Below are 10,939 nucleotides of genomic sequence, written 5' to 3'. Positions count from 1 at the left end.
GTACTTTAGTTCTTACTTAGTATTTGATATTTGTGATTGTGATATTGCAACAAATAGAAAGCCCATTTTAAATGTATTTGAAATAAATGAAATTCACTTGGAAATTACTGGGTAAGAAGACACATACACACATACACACACACATATATATATATACATATACATACATACATACATACATACATACATACATACATACATACATGTATATGTATGTACACTGATTGTGAAATATTTATTGTAATCTTAGATTTTTAAGATATAAATGTGTAGTTTTGGTGGAAGTTAGGATTGGGGTTGGAAAATGTAAAAGAAATAATCACTGAATGTAGTATTATTACAAGACGGACTAGGGGGTAACATGATAACAATGTTTCAATATTCAAGAGGCTGCCACAAATAAGAGGGAGCCAATCTATTCTCTAAAGCACCTGAAGGCAGGACAAGAAGCAATGCTTGGAACCCAAGAAAGGAGAGAACCAACCTAAAATAAGAAGAAATTTCTGAAAGTTAGAACAATTAATCAGTGGAACAGTTTGCCTTCAAAATTTGAGGGGGCTTCATCACTGGAAGTTTTAAAGAAGAAATTGGACAACCAGATGTCTGAAATGGTGTAGGATCTCCTCTTTGAGCAGAGATTTGGACTAGAATAATAGAATAACAGAATTGGGAGGGACCTTGGAGATCTTCTAGTCCAACCTCCTGCTTAGGGAGAAAACCCTACATCTGTAATGGCAAACCTATGGCAAACATGACACAAGTGGCACACAGAGCCATATTTGGTGGCACGTCAGCCGTCAGCTCCAGTGCGCATGTGCATGCCGGCCAGCTGATTTTTTGTCCTTCTGGAGGTCAGAGGAGGCCGTTTTCGTCTTCCCCGGGCTTCAGGAAAGCCTCCAGAGGTTGGGGAGGGCAAAAAACATCCCCAATGTCCCAACCAGAAGTTCATTCCTGAACGTGTGGTTGTCCCATCGGGGCCGTTTTTCTCCCTCCTCAGGCTTCATGAAAGCCTCATTTCCAAATGTCCGGTTGGCCTGTTGGGGGCGTTCTTGCTCTCCCCAGCCTCCAGAGGCTTTCCTGAAGCCTGGGGAGGGCGAAAATGGCCTCCCCCAGGCCCCAGAGGCTCTCCGGAAGCCAGAAATTGATTGTTACCAAACTTCTAGTTGGGCCATTGGGGCCGTTTTTAGCCCTCCCCAGCATCCAGAGGCTTTCCTGAACCCTGGGCGGGGTCGCACGGGCATGCACAGGTGGGTGAGGAGATTGATTGGGCATGCATGTGTGCATTTTGGCACACCGTAAGAAAAAACTTCGCCATCACTGTCCTACATCACTTCAGACAAATGGTTACCCAATATCTTCATATATATATATATATATATATATATATATATATATATATATATATATATATATATATATATATATATATATATATATATATATATATATATATATATATATTGTTTTTACATTTAAAACAATGCAATGCCGTGGAGTCGGAGTGATCATACATTCACATTATGTACAGCTAGTTTCAACCATTAACAGTTAATCTACTTAATACATTGTATGTCCTTCTGTTCAATCACAATATATACATTGGTTCCAGTCTTGTCATCTTGTCTTATATCAATCATAAAATCTATTCCATACCTCAAAATATTCTGATTCCCCTTTATTTTTAAGTTCAAGAGTGAGCCTATCTGCTTCTGCACAGGCCAACACTTTTCTGATTATATCTAGCTCTGATGGTGTATTTTCTTTTTTCCAATACTGTGCATAGGTTATGCGTGCTGCAGTTAGTATATGTATAGTTAGATAAAGTGTATCTTTCTTAAACCCCTCTGGTATTATGCCTAGGAGAAAAGTTTCTGGTTTAAACATAATTTGTTCTCCCACCATTTGTTCTAACCACGACTGAACCAATATCTTCTTAAAGACTTCCAGTGTTAGAGCATTTACAACTTCTGCAAGTTGTTCCACTTATTAATTGTTCTAACTGTCAGGAAATTTCTAAGTTGCTTCTCTCCTTGATTAGTTTCCACCCATTCCTTCTTGTTCTACCCTCAAGTTCTTTGGAGACTAGTTTGACTCCCTATTCTTTGTGGCAACTCCTGAGATATCGGAACACTGCTATTATGTCGCCCCTAGTCCTTCTTTTCATAAGACTAGACATATTCAGTTCCAGCAACCGTTCTTTATATGTTTTATCCTTAAGTCTCCTAATCATCTTTGTTGTTCTTCTCTGCACTTATTTTAGCGCTTCAACATCTTTTTTACATCATGGCGACCAAAATTGGATTCACTATTCCAAGTGTGGCCTTACCATGACATTATAAAGTGGTACTAAAAATTCATGTGATCTTGATTCTATCCCTCTGTTTATGTAGTCTAGAACTGTGTTGGCTTTTTTGGCAGCTGCAGGACACTGCTGGCTCATATTTAAATGGTTGTCCACTAGGACTCCAAGATCCCTCTTACAGTCACCACTATTGAGCAAGGTACCACATATACTGTACCAGTGAGTTTTGTTTTTCTTGCCTAAATGTAGAACCTTACTTTTTTCACCATTGAATTCATTTTGTTAGATAACAACCAATGTTCAAGTCTGTCAAGATCCTTCTGTATCATAAGCCTATCTGAGATACCCATCTATCCATTCGTTCAAATCATTGATGAATATGTTGAACAATATTGGATCTAAAACAGAACCCTGAGCTACCCCACTGCATACCCCATTGCATATCTCCCTCCATGTAGATGCTGTTTCATTGAATACTACACATTCATACACCAGTTATGAATCCATCTGGTAGTGATGCTGTCTAACCCACATTTTTCTATTTTATCAAGTAGTAGGTTATAGTCTACTTTGTCAAAAGCCTTATTGAAGTCCAAGTAAATTATATCAACAGCATTCCTCTGGTTCACTAATTTTGTCACTTTATCAAAGAATACAATAAGATTAGTCTAGCATTATCTGTTTCTGACCATTTTGATGTTGGTTTTTCATTATTATTTTGTTTGCTTCTACCGTGTTTCCCCAAAAATAAGGCAGGGTCTTATTTTCTTTTGACTCTCGAAACAAGTGCTTGGCCTTATTTTCAGGGAAGTCTTATTATTTCTGAAGTGCAGGAGGCGACGAGCATGGTCACCTCATGGCTGCTGCTGTATTGCAATATTTTTGGGGAGGGCTTATTTTAGTGCATGCACTCAAAAGTCTGATTGGGCTTATTATCCGGGGAGGTCTTATTTGTGGGGAAATAGGATAGGTATTTGCTGATTCATTGCTTGATTATCTTTTCCAGAATCTTCCCTGGTATTGATGGGTCTGTAGTTTCCTGGATCTATTTTTTTCCTTCTTTGAATATGGGAGCTACATCAGCTTTTCCAATCCCCTGGCAGTTCCCTAGTGCTCCAGGATCTTTGAAAGATATAATTCAGTGGTTCTGATATCACATCTGCAAGTTCCTTCAGAACCTTGGGGTGTGATCCATCTGGTCTTGGTGATTTGAACTCGTCTAGGTGCTCATTTACCATTTTCTTCCCTATTTTAATTTGTGTTCCTAATCTGTTTTTTTTGGTGCTATTTTTGATAGGTTGGACTATTTTTTTCCCTTTGTGTAAAGACAGATGCAAAAAATGAGTTTAGTAGTTCTGCTTTCTCCCTGTTGCTTGTAACCTTCTTGCCACTTTCTCCCAGCAATGGACCAATTGTTTCCTTGACTGTCTTCTTGTTTTTAATATATTGGAAGAAAGTTTTTTTGTTATTTTTACTTTTGTTGCATGCCTTTATTTGTTGTGAGCCTTAGCTTTTCTCAATTTCATCTTTGCAGGGCTCGTGTTATTTGCTGATATTCTGCCTTAGTTATTTGCCCCTCTTTCCACTTTTTATACTTGTCCTTTTTGTCATTCAATTTGTCAGAGAGTTCTTTATGCAGCCATGCTGGTTTCTTTTGAGAGCTATTATTTTTCTTCTTCACTAGTATTGTGCTAGACTGGGCTTTTATAATCTCTCTTTTCAAAATTTCCTAAGCTTCTTGAGTTGTTTTCCCCTTGAGGATTCTCTTCCATGGAATCCTTTCCAAGCTCTCTATAAGTTTATTGAAATTAGCTCTCCTAAAGTCCAAGACTCTAGCTTGAATTTGTTCTATTACTTATGCTTGCATAATGTTGGATTTCAATATTGCATGATCACTCCCCACCCCAGATTATTGTAGCTTCAACCTCTTCTATCATTTCCTTTCTGTTGGTGAGAATTAAATCCAATATGGCTGATTCCCTTGTTCCCTTCTCTACTTTTTGGGAAACAAAGTTGTCTGGTAGGTTTATCAGGAATCTGTTTGACCTTACACTTGGTGCAGAGTTTGTCTCCCAGTTGATGTCAGGGTAGTGAAAATCCCCCATTTCTATTTGGTGTGGTTCCTACATACTTTAGTTAACTGACTAGCTAAAAGTTCATCTTTTCCCTCTGTTTGGTTGAGTGGCCTATAATATACACCTATGGCAATGTCACACACACACACACTTTTTTTTTACATTGACCCAAATACATTCCAGGCAGTTTTTGTCATTGTTGTGCTCTATTTCTGTAGAGATATAGTTATTCCTTATATATAGTGCAACTCCATCTCCTCTTTTATTTGGTCTATTTCTTTTAAATAATTTAAATCCCTCTAGCTGTAAATTCCATTTGTGGGCTTCATCCCACCAGACCCTTCCAAGTCCCTTCCAGTTCTGTTATACAGTTATTCTGATTCTTTTTTGTGTCTCCAACTGAATAATTTTGTCCTGGCTAAAACTGTTCTTGTGGCTACTTAAATTTAAAAATGTTATAAAATTACAATCAAATATGGGGCATATTAAAACAAAACACAGTAAAACAATAATAAAATAATTCAAAATTAGCATGAAAAATAAAGATAAATGTTTAGTCTAACATAATATTGAGTTATATTTATAAGCAGGAAAAGCTCTGCACAGCAGAAACTAGAATCTAATGTAAAGTTTGAATTAGTAGCTCCAGAAGTTAGAATAGAAATAGAAGAAATAGAAGTAATAATGTATCAAAGAAAACACAAAATAACACATTCCAATCCAATTTTGTCTAACCTCCCTTGTTTCTCCAAAAATAAGATCTCCCCGGATAATAAGCCCAATCAGGCTTTTGAGCGCATGTGCTAAAATAAGCCCTCCCCTGAAAATAAGCCCTTCCAGAAAATATTGCAATGCAGCAGCAGCCAGGAGGTGACCACGCTTGCTGCCTCCTGCACCTCAAAAATAATAAGACCTCCCTGAAAATAAAGCCCAGCGCTTATGTCGGGTGTCAAAATAAAATAAGACCCTGTCTTATTTTCAAGAAAACACAGTATTACCTAGAACAGGAGTGAACTTGTGATGATGCAACAGGGAACTACTTGAATGACTATTTAGCCTGCCTTGCACAGTGCTATAGAGAAGATTGTTCCATACCTAGTCATGACCTGAATCCAATTTATTTGGCTTCTGGATATAGAATGAGAGTACAATATTTTGTTCCCAGTAGCAAATTATAATAGATAGAAAAGAACTGCTGAAAATTGCCTTAACAGTCCTGGCAATTTTTCAGTATTCCTCTCAATGGCTTTTCCACAATGAGGAGTTACCTTTAAAGGGGGGAAACATCTAATCTAGTTGCCTAAGCATTAAAACAGATTATAGATTTGGAATAAGACTATAGAGACAACAACATTTGATTTTGTAAGGTAACAGAATTATTATGAACTAGTTGTCTCTCTATACTATTCTAGATAATGGAAAATATATTTAATTGCATCTAATGATAACAGATTGAGACAGTCAACTTTTGTTATTTTGCAATATTTTGTTGCTAATATTTCATTAATGCAGCCCTTGGATGAAAAATGAACCTTTTAAAAAATGGGTGACTTCTTCCTGAAGCCAGGAAAAAATATTGTTATCCCTAAGCATATGTAAGATCTGCAGTATACCGCCAAGTACTTCATTAGAAAAATAAATGATGCTGCCATCACTAGCCTCAATTAGGCAACAGAGCTGGTTGCTACAGAAAATGTTTCACATGAGCCTCTCTAGGGAAAAAGACTGAAAAGGAAAAAACAAAACAAAGCTCTACATATTTCTGCTAGAGAAAATGTACTATTGTCTTCAGTCTTGTTTAAGGTAGGATTGGCCCAAGACATTTGACTGTCTTAAGGAACAAAATGGGCCCCTCTGATAATTCCACATAAACAGGTCAGCTTAATTGAGAGTCAAAAAGTTTGGTAATTAGATAGCTTCTCTATCATGCTGAAGAGAGCAGCCTAGTTTAGGAACTGTAAGGCAGATTGTGGGATACAGAGGCATGGGGAGAATTTTAGAAAGTGAAGATGGCACCCAAATAGTGCAATGGAAGCCATTTTGTTGTCATTTCTATCCCTCTCACAGATGCCCCTGGTATTATACTACATATAGTGCTCTTTCCCTCCCTCACTCTCCAAAACAAGATGTGATAGATTCAGAAAGAATGCTTGGGGAATTATAAATGCTTCCTCTAGCATTTATTTCCTGACATAGTTATTTTATAACTCAGAACAGGTCTAAAAAGCTACCAATTCTATTAATAGGTGAGATTTATCAAAGATCCAGTTCAGTGGTGGGTTGCCAATTTTTTTACTACCGGTTTGGGCGCATTTGCGCCTGCGTGCACGCACAAGGCTTCTGTGGGTGGGCGGATGGAGCCTCCCACCGCCACTATTACCAGTTCGCCTGAACCGGGCTGAACCAGGAGCAATCTACCTCTGCTCTAGTTGTCTCTACATGTACCTATAAGATCCAAGATACAAACTATACATACATTTTACAAATAAATCTATTGCCTTGTTCAATAACAAAAGATTTCTGGACAATTTATTATTTTAAAAGATTATAAAATATACAACAATAAATATTATCTAAAACATTATTAAACAAAAATAGGAGTTTCTTATAATAAAATATACTTGGAGTTGGGTATAAAAAAGCTTAACTGTAATATATACTGTATGTAATTGTTATTATACATTACGTACAATGCACCATATAAGTCCTTAAAGTAACATTGTTTAAACAAATGCTACATAAGGACTGAGTTACCTTGAAAAGCAATTTTTAACATAGGCCCACAATTTAAAAAATAAATAAATAAGCCCATATCTTTACAAATCATTATCACTTTCTCAGTTGCCTCTACATGTCGAGGGGAAGAACTTGTAGATTTAATGCAGAGTTCCTCTAACTCACCTACTTAATTTGAATATTTGACTAATCATACCCAAAACTTTAAGAAGAGTAAATGTAAAATAATTAAGTGGACTCTATCCCAGATTTGTAATTATTTATTTCCATAATAGTAATAAATGTTATATGAAATGCCATAATAAATCAACAGAGTAGTAAAATGAATTATCTAATAACAATTATTCTGTTGCTTTCCCATATAAATATTTGCAATTTTACAGATAAACTGAATATGGTTGAATTCCAAGTTGCTATGTATACCACTTATCACATAATGAGGTTACCATCTTCAAGATTGCCTTAATGCACCAGCGTGCACTTTATATTTATTTTATTATAGCATCATTTATAATGGACTGCAGTCAGCAGTAATGCTTCTGGAATCTGTTTGAAAAATGAATACTGTCTTATTGGCAGGCTTACAGTTCAGCAAAATAACCTCCAAAGTTATTGTTCATTGCTTTTCTCTCAAATTAAAATGTCCCTATTTTCAAAAGAAATGTGGCCTCTTGATATAAACTCAATGAAAGTATGAAATATCAACCTTCCCTAGTTTGATGTCTTCCAAATGTTGGCTATATTGCCTGAGTTGGATTGGCACACTTGAAAACATCAGGTTATATCAGGTTATATACTACATTATCTTGAATAGTGACCATTCTGAATATAATACAGGTAGTCCTGGAGTTACAACTACAATTGAGCCCAAAATTTATGTTGCAAAGTGAAACATTTGTTAAGTGAGTTTGCATCATTTTATGACTTTTCTTGCCACAGTTGTTAAGTGAATTGTTACATTTGTTAAGTTAATAACATCGTGTAAGTAAATTTGGCTTCCCCGTTGACTTTGCTTGTCAGAAGGTCACAAAAGGATCTGAATTTTATTTATGTGACGGGATTGCCGCAATAGCCGTGTGAAAAATGGTCATAAGTCTCTTTTTTCAGTGCCATTGTAACTTTGAACAGTCACTAAATAAACTGTTGTAAGTCAAAGACTACTTGTGCAACATTCCCAAGGAAAAACAGACACAGCAAATTATACTTAGATGGCTTACCCAATACATCTTGCTTACCACAGTGCAAATAGCATCTATAAAGGATATGTGGTCAAGGCATCCCCTCTATCTCATTCCATTGACTTTGTGCAAAGTCAGAATTAGATTTTCTGGTATGGGAATAGTGTTTTCCTTCTTATACCAGCACAATGTCCCTTCATGTGTCCTAGGACAACCTAGGACACATGAAGGTGAAGCTTTATTTTGGTATGAGATCAATTGAGGTCTGGCATCTGCAACTGCCTTATGTAGGGCATTTTATATCAAATTTTCAACCTAGAGTGCCTGCTGCCTCAGAGCTAGAGTGTATTTCATATATACATAAACTAAAACCATTTTCTTAGATTAAAATCTTAACCCTTCCATATTAGTATAAAACTGGACAATTGTTAGATAGTTGCAAAGAGACACAGAAAATTCTCTTTGCTTCCATATAGTGTTTCATAGTTCAATAACCTTTGATGAAAAAATTAGGGAAAAAATTGATTGGATGACATGCCACTCAGGTCATAGGAGTACCGCCTGAACCAGTAGTGGCTTCCGGATCCCAGTGCAACTGGTAAGGTGCAACGGGGCCCGGCGTCCACCACATGAATGCGCGCAGCATGCACGCACATGCATTCTTACCTCCTGCGATGCTCCACAACACCTCTGCGCTCAGCAGAGTGTCAAGCAGGCACTGTACGCTCCGTGCACACGCGGGGAAGCGCCTAAGACCTCAAATACAGGTAAAGAGGACTGGTGGGTGGGCAGGCCCTCCGGAGCACCATACCAGAACGGTACCTGGTGCTCCCGGCAGGCCCTGCTATGCCCATACCGGGGCGTACCGGTTGTAACACACCACTGGTCTGAATGAACACATGTCCTTTAAGGTAATTACTGGAAATTTTTCCAATGGTTGAAGATGACGAAGACTAGAGTTTAAGCCAGGAAGACCACTAATTGCAACCCTTTTTGTTCCAGATAGTAAAGCTGTATGGACAACTTTATTCTGGATGTGCATTGTGTATACACTATGGAGGCAGATGAATTTAACAGACATTGTTTTCTCTTGTTCCTATTCCTTCTCCAGGAAAAAATAGCAAACCCAATGATTATTTTTAAATTGTTGACAATTTTATATCTTTCCATTGTTTCTAATTAGAAAATGTATATGTTCACAACATAACTCATTGCTTTGACTGGAGAAACTTTGACTGAATTTTTGTGGCTTACATTTTCAAACTACACATTTCTAGAATCACAATTTACAGCCCCAACCCAGGTATCTTTTGTAAACCTGAGAGCCTTCAGTGCATATGGAACTCCAAACTTGCAAAATTTGATCTGTTCAGTTTTGTTGTTAAAAATCTGCAAGTACACAATAATCCTCATGAGAATACTATAGTAAACATGCATTTCTGAGCTCTGGTGACTATATTGTATGTTATTTATTACAAGCAAGGTACAAGTATGTTTTCATGATGTATTATGCGAGAGTCATATGTCAGACTCTTTCAAAGCACGGTGGTCATTTAAAGGCAATTTGAGGTGTTGGTTATCACCTTTAAAGCTCTACATCAGGGATATCAAACTCATGGCATCACATGATGTATCGGGACTTTTTTCCTTTTGCTAAACTGGGCATGGCCAGGGTGACGCATCCAGCCCACAGGCTGGGAGCTTGACATCCCTCCTCTACATAGCATGGGTCCAGGCTTCTTCAGGAACCATCTCAGCCCGACGGGACTGGCCCACACCACTCATGCCAGCAGAGGGAGCATGCTGTGGATCCCATCAACCAATAAATTTTGGCTGGTGAGCTTCTGAAGAAAAGCCTTCTCTACCATGGTTCTTGCCCTCTGGAACACCTTACCCCCTGAGGTGAGATCTGCCAGATGGCTTGGGGACTCAATGGGGGAACTTCAATGGGTGATTGATTGATTGATTAAAACCTAATCCCACCTCCCTTACCCTCTGTGTATCCAGTTCCCACCTTTCCTATCTGGTTTTAATTATTTGTAATTGTAAATGATTTTATCTGCTGTGTACCATGACAGTTGATTTCGGTTGGTGGTTTTTTGTTTTTTGTTTTGCTTTAATATTTTATGTTGTAAGCCACCCAGTTTTTGGAGATGGGTGGCAAATAAGTTTTCCATATAATCAACCAAACAACCCTGTAAATAATTATTGACTCTAGTATTTCTGTGATTGTGTAGCATAGCTTCTTTGGCCATGATTAGACAGAACATTCCTTTAAGATTTATTAGCATTAGATATGTAAGCTTGTTACAACATGATCTTCATGGAGAGCTAAAAACGTGTTTTACTGCACTAAGTTGCTTTTAAGGAACCAAGTTCCTAAATTAAACATACAAAGCTTGGGTTTTCACTCTATGCTGTCATAGTTTTTTTAAACAATGATACATCCAAACATAATTGCTAGGTAACCAAATACATCAAGTTATAACATAAAGATGGTATAATGGAATGTAGGAATGGCATTGGGGAAAGAGGGAAACAATCAGACAAACAAGAGAGGCAGGAATCCCAGTGGTTTAACAGTCAGAGAAAGAAACTTATGAAGGACCACCCTCAAAGATCAAGCAATTAAAAATGGCAGCAGAAAG

The sequence above is a fragment of the Natrix helvetica genome (assembly GCF_964273705.1).
Source record: "Natrix helvetica genome assembly, chromosome: Z".
Classification (NCBI taxonomy): Eukaryota; Metazoa; Chordata; class Lepidosauria; order Squamata; family Natricidae; genus Natrix; species Natrix helvetica.
Note: the sequence above shows the minus strand (reverse complement) of the source record.